Source organism: Cryptotermes secundus, unplaced genomic scaffold (assembly GCF_002891405.2).
Source record: "Cryptotermes secundus unplaced genomic scaffold, Csec_1.0 scaffold2326, whole genome shotgun sequence".
Lineage (NCBI taxonomy): Eukaryota > Metazoa > Arthropoda > Insecta > Blattodea > Kalotermitidae > Cryptotermes > Cryptotermes secundus.
This window is the reverse complement of record NW_019739016.1, coordinates 145,330-152,457: the sequence shown is the minus strand read 5'-3', so window position 1 is coordinate 152,457 and position 7,128 is coordinate 145,330. Positions and strand designations below refer to the sequence as shown.

Sequence of the window (7,128 nt, the reverse complement as noted above, 5' to 3'; positions counted from 1 at the left end):
CAGAAACTGCCTTCTAAAAGAAGTTATTGAAGGAAAGATAGAGGGGCGGATAGAAGTGACAAGAAGACGAGGAAGAAGACGTAAGAAGATGCTGGATGACCTTGGGGACAGAAGAGGATATTTTCATTTGAAGGAGAAAGCTCTAGATCGCATCAAGTGGAGGAACTAGTTTGGAAGAAACTGTGGACCTGTCGTCTTGACAGATTACAGATGAATGAATGAGTAGCACCAAATCTGTTCAAATTCAGAAGAAAAATGAAAGAAAACAAGAAGAAACTGTAAGAACTTATCACCTACTTTCTTTGGTACGATGTTAACTTACATCTTCAGTGATTTTTACGGTTCCTCGTTTCAAGTTTCCTTCTCTTTTCATTTCTAATATTGAGGTATTTCTCTCATGGATCTGAGTAATAAATAGACGGTGGGAGTATACTTATATCTACACTGTGCACTTGCGAGGTGATCACGGGAGAATGTCGCATTAACATTTATGTCAACATGCGTAAGCTCAAAATATTTAAGTGCATATTGAGATGAAGTCTTATGCGAAATTCTATTTCTATTATATTTAAGTTTTATGTTCGTATAGATCTATGAATTCAGAAAAAAGGGAAACACAAGCTCACATGAATTAAATATCACAGCTGAGCGCTGAACATTAAAAATAATAAACCTGCGCATAGTTTAACAGTTCTTACTCAATTAAAACACTAAGAAGTGTAGAAGAACTATATTAATTATGACATATATAATTAATGTATTTGTACAATATCTTTCGTAACGCTCTTGACCTTGATAAATATTTCAGAAATGATGTTTTATATATGAGTTGGTCTTAATGTGTTAGTTATTTTTGTTGGATTTAATAGAAGTTGGAATATGACGACAAATGTTAGTCAAACTTCTCAGTATCAAATATTATAGAATTTCGTTTCGTGATTTTAGAGTTGTTTCATGTGTAGAGACAGACTTGCCGACTGTGTGATTATATGCGGCGCTAAGCAGGATTTCAAACCAGCCGATAATCCAATTAATTTAAATGTACACCAATTATAAAACTCTGTACATTTTTATATGTCTGATTCCCGCCTTTGTTTCGTTTTACTTTGCAAGATCTCTCGTTAGGTGGGATAGTCATCGAAGGCCGCTATAAGTAGTCCATTATTCAAGACTATATATGCCTGTTGTTATACTTTTTAAACTGAGCACAGTAAGTGCTAAAGCAATTTCAGTACTTGTCCCAGAAATTGTGTTTTTATGACTGAGTATGCCAGTAACACATAGACTGCAGGACAGTTAGTTTAGAAAGCCTGCAATATACAAGATAAAAACTTTTGACCAGTCAGGTCACACTAAACACTCACGCAGCCTTTTCTTATTCATCTTGTGCACGGAGATGTATTTCGCATTCAAGATGAATTATGCTAGGATTCTGATAATTTTTTTCTAAATCCGTCATTCCAGACAATTCACAATGTCACTCAGATGGATTTCCAAGTGAATTTTTCATGAAGAAGTTGACCTCTGAACTCTGCCCTGAGACTGAAGTCCAACTGTCAAGATAAACATTTTATGCTCTACAGCAACCTGGTTGACGCGTGAAATCTCTTCTTAACTTTGATTTTGATGATGAATATTGGAGCTAGGCATGTAAAGTATTGCATGCAGGTAGTACACAGATTGTATGTTGATTATTTAACTAGGCTGTTAGTAGCTAAACTCTGTGGTTTATAATGATAGGATGACTTATAAATCATTTAATTGGAAAAGGGTTTAAAGTGTCTGTCGTGGTTTAATTTAATATTACCCAGGGATTTTCTCGAAGGGCTTAGGAAAACCATGAAAAATATCAGGATAGCCTATGATTCTTAACCATGATCTCTGGAATATAAGTCTATAAGTCAATATTCTTATTGGTACTGCATGATCATATATATAAATTTTGTATGACTATCTCTGTCGATTGAACCCAACTGAGTAGGTTTTACCTGAAGACCTAGACAGAATCCAGTCTCCGAAACGCTGTTTTGAAAAATAAAAAGGACGGTTTTGAGATAAAGAAAAGGCGATAAAAATGTCCAGAAACGTAATATATGTTAGGAAATATATTCTTAGCATAATTTTTTGTTCATTCGTTCTCTTCTGTTTAATTATCATGAAAGTAACAAAGTTTAAATATTAATAAAGTAACGCACTAGAAGCATGTTCATTCTATTTTAATTACATATGCTCCTATAAGTAAGTACAAACATTTAGTACTGTAAACTCAGGTGGAAGGACTTTCATTTTAATTGTTGTCAAGAGTAAGAAACTTTTGTAACCTTCGGTTGTGTTTCAGAGAACCAATGTCTGTTGCTGAATGTTCATATAGCGCGACTTCTGTCTAATTGTTTGGAAAACCTTAGGAAATAAGGGTACAGCTATCTGACAGGGTTGTGAGGTGTCGAGACTCCCACATTTTCTAGAATACCGGTTCAGAGATGAGGGCGAGGTTTTCAGCCTTACATGTCGGCCGCCCTTTACCTCCAGGAAGATTCCTGGTACTCATTTCTGTTAGAGGCTGTGTCGACCCCAGGGTCATTTTGCGTCCGGAAGGATTAGGTCACCTAAAAAATCCAAAGATCTTATAGGAATCGAACTCATGAAGTTCCGGCTTTTAGCACAGCGCCTCAACCAACTACGCTAGTTAAAAAACTCCGTGGCCTGTAGTCCGCATACGAACTATACCGACTGAGCGACCGCCGCTTTTTGTCGAAGTTAATACCAAATTTAGCGGATAGAGGGTGTCACTTGGTCAGCGCAACGGATCCCCATGGCCGTTAATCTCGATTTTCTAGACCGGAGCCGCTATTTCCTTGAAATAGCTCCTCAGTTATTTTCACGATTCTGAGAGGACCCCGTTCCAGGCCCACTACTTCTTAGAAAATCTCAGCGCAGGGAATTCGAACCCGGACCTCTGGATCTGTAACCAGGAACTCTGACCACTAGACCACAGAGGCGGTCTGAATTTGCTCATGTTATAATAATTTAAAATATGTCGTTTATGTAGCTCAAGCTCTATAAAATCTATTGAGACATGTTAAGTTTCCGATATCGAAGACTATCATGAAAAAGAATCACATATTTTTAGAGTGACGCTCTGTAGAGAATAGAAAACTGTGCATGCAAAAACATAAATATCGAAGTGTCTCCAATTATACGTGATTTTCAAGCGATCGGCAAATGAGCAAGACATTACAAGTCGCACATACGGCTTTCTCATTCTCAGTTACAATAATCACGTGACATGCAAAAGACAAAACCATCTGCTCAATTGAGATCAATGAAAAGCATTTTTTCCCCAACTTTATGAAAAACATTTACTTTTAGGAGCAACAGGTGTCAGGGGTAGAAAAAACCGAACCCTCCCATACATGAAGTGAGTTCTTAACTCATAAAACAAAACACGAATCGCTACATTAAATAGAACCAGGGAAAGCGCTGAACCGTCCTGCATGATGGTGTTGGATCAGAAGTTTTGAAGCCTGCAGAGAAGAAAGCTGGTACAGTCCGTATCGCATAAAAATTGAATACAGAAATCTGTTACTTCAGAATTTGTGTAAAATTGTATTTTAGCTTCATACTGTGTGTAGAATATTTTAATTCAGTTTCAGTCTCACAATGTATATACAGTTCTATGATAATTATACACTTTCTACATTACGACATGTTTCGGCCAGTATTTTTGATCATCATGTAGTACTTACATAAAGGAGATAAAGGAGTAAGTGGATCCTCCAACCCGACGTAAACATCTACAAATGAAGATGAAATTGGATACTGCGTGTCACTATTATTTATTATGTAATATGATACTACATGTTTCGACCTTTTCTATGTCATCATCAGGCGTAAAGGAAAAGTAAAGCTATGCCTGTAACAGGTCGTGGAGGCCCATAGGGTTGCGAAATATTGAGGTTCCCACATTTTCTAGACTGTCGGCTCACAGATGGTGGCAAGGTAATCAGTCTTACACGCCGGCCGCCCTATACCCTCAGGAGGTTTCCTGTACTCATTTCTGCTAGAGGCTGAGCCGACCCCAGAGCCGTAGTACGGCTGGAAGGATTAGGTCAATTGAAAAAAAAAATCCAATAATCTCATCGGGACTTGAACCCGCGACCTTCCGACTTGTAACATAGTGCCTCATTAGGCGTTAGAAGAAAAATAAATCAAGTTCCTAAATTGTCTTAATGTGGACCCATATTGACGGAGCCACTTAATGTATTATCTAAAACACAACAAGGTGCAAACTATAAAGAGTTCTTATACAGTCACTCCCAAATCTCTCTCTCATCTCTTTGATATTTCCCCTCAATTGACCAATGTTCAGAACTTTGGAAGGCCGTATTATCATTATTGCTATGCCCATGTATATTTACATTTCAGAACACCACACAAAAAGGTAACACGAAGAATACACATATAAATATAAACCCACTTTGCGACAAGAGAATTCACGCACCATAGGAGATCCTGACTCTGCCGTGCTCATAAAGAAAGCAATCATTACACAGGACAGAAGCCTACACGACCAAATAAAGTAAATATAAATAAATAAAAATAACAAACATTTCAATAGCAACAAAAATAATAATTAACTAACAATTTTCTTGGGGGTAAAGGGCCGTTGGAGCCTAAAAGCTGACAACTTCATGCCATCTGTGAACTGAATGTCTAGAAAATGTAGGAGTCTCGACGTCTCACAAACCTATGGGCCTTCACGGCCTGCTACAGGGATAGCTTTACTTTTTTACCTTGTCAAAATTAAACTATTTCTAAATGTATCTTATCAATTTTAACTTAGTTAAGAATAAAGTGACTATAAGATATTTTGAAACTGATTCAAAATTAAAAAACCTTTATATAGGGAAAGGAATTTAATTATGGGAAAACTAGAATAATTTGTTATATAATTTACAGTATTTAAATCTCTAACTAACAACCTACACAGTCAACAACAACATGACCTGTCCCAAACTGCTAACATTGGCCAATGGATGAGGAAATGGTAGAAAGAGTTCTGAGTGACAGTATAAATACTACCTGATGATGATCAAAAATAATGGCCGAAACATGTCGTAAAATAGAGACTGCATACTTATTCTAGAATTATACATATATTGTTAGAATCTGAGAATTACGGTTTAAATTCACAATTGCTTTACGTAAAGAGATTTTAAGACCACCACTCTCCACTTGAAAAAATTTCATGATATTACGATTTACGATTCTTTATGGTCCCATAATGCTCTGCTTCAAGACATCAAGCTTCACTTTCTAGAAATCATATTGTACTGGCCGTGGAAGTAATTAAACTCATACACACTCACTCACTCACTCATGAAGCTGTGCCCTTCTTGAGAAGCCGCCAATCGTGCAGCAACTCAGGAACTTTCCAGCACTTTATGGAACCAGAAGGTTCATTATCGTGTTCACAACAGCCCTCTACTGGTCCCTATCCCGAGCCAGATAAATCCAATCCATACCCTTCCATCCTATCTCTCTAAGATCCATTTCAATATTGTTTATACGCCTACGTCTTAATGTTCCCAGTGGTCTCTTTCCTTCTGGATTTCCTACCAATATCCTACATGCATTCCTCTTCTCCTCATTCATGCTACATGCCTTGCCCACCTCAACCTCCCTGACATGATCATTCTAATTTTACTTGGAGAAGAGTACAAGTTATGAAACTCTCTCATTATGCAGTTTTCTCCAACCTTCCGTCACTTCATCCCTCTTTGGTCCAAATATTCTCCTCAGCACCCTGTTCTCAAACACTATCAGTCTATGTTCCTCCCTTAATGTAAGAGACCAAGTTTTACACTCATACAGATCCACAGGTAACATTATAGTTTTGTATCTTTTAATTTTTGCATTTTTAGACAGCAGACGAGAAGGCAAAAGTTCTGGACTGAAGGGTAGCAAACATTACCTGAATTCAATTTCCCCCTGAATCAGATTTTGATTTTTTGTAGTTTTCCAAAATATCTGAACTATGCCACATTTTTAAAAACATCTATTATTTACCTTTATGTCATAATTTTGTTCTGCATTCTGGTGACTTGAGAGCAACATATACTTAGTTTCCTCTGTGTTTACTTCTAGACCAACCTCTTTACTTGCGTCAATTAAAGTTTGTATGTTTTCCTTTATGGTATCTACATTATCACCCGGTAGATTCACATCATCGGCATAGGCCAACAATTGATGTGTCTCATTTACTTTCAATCCCACCTGGTTTTCCTGGACCTTCCTAATGGCATAGTCTAAAGAAATGTTGAAAAGTACTGGCTTTAAAACATCTCCTTGTTTTAGATTATCCTGAATAAAAAAGTATCAGACTAATGTTTACCTATAAGGATGTTAATATAAGTTTCGTTTAAACACATTTTAATCAGCCTAACTAGTTTCATGGGTAGACAGGAAGTAAATACGAGTATGACGTCGCTCTTAAGAGTTCTAAATTTCACCAGGACTGTACACTTCTTTTCCGGGTTAATTTTCCCACTTTGCTTGAGAGGATTACATGACAGATTTCAACATTTTATTTACGTTGCATTATTTTTGTTATGGTAAGTGTAAAACTGTCATCGAGCATATCCAATTTTCTGATGATTAATTAGTTTCCCTTCACTTCAAAAAATTCACTTCGACAATTATATTCCTGTATGCCACTACAGTGATCCGACATTGCACTATCAAATAAATACTTCCTACAAGACACAACCTTCGACATTCTGTTGACAGGTTATGATACAAGAATTCTACTTGTAACCATCACTTATTTCAGTACGTTATTAGTTTGAAACTTTGAAGGATTTGCAATTAAAATTAATTTAAATTACAAATATTTTTAAAATGTTATATACATTAAGTGGGGTTTCCTGTGGTAATTTTTTCGACTCGAATATTGAAAATTAAGGCCAGAATATTCCGAGCTGAACGATTATTTATTTTTTAAGGAACTGAATACATTCATTCATTTGAATGTATTCAGTTCCTTAAAAAATAAATAATCGTTTTTAAGGAACTGAATACATTCATTCATTTGAATGTATTCAGTTCCTTAAAAAATAAATAATCGTT

General features: G+C 36.3%; 1 long non-coding RNA gene across 1 annotated transcript in view; it reads right to left on the bottom strand.

The window, feature by feature from the left end:
- Positions 1-7,128, bottom strand: part of LOC111871629 — a 116,812-nt gene that overhangs the window by 63,255 nt on the left and 46,429 nt on the right. The window lies entirely within an intron of this gene.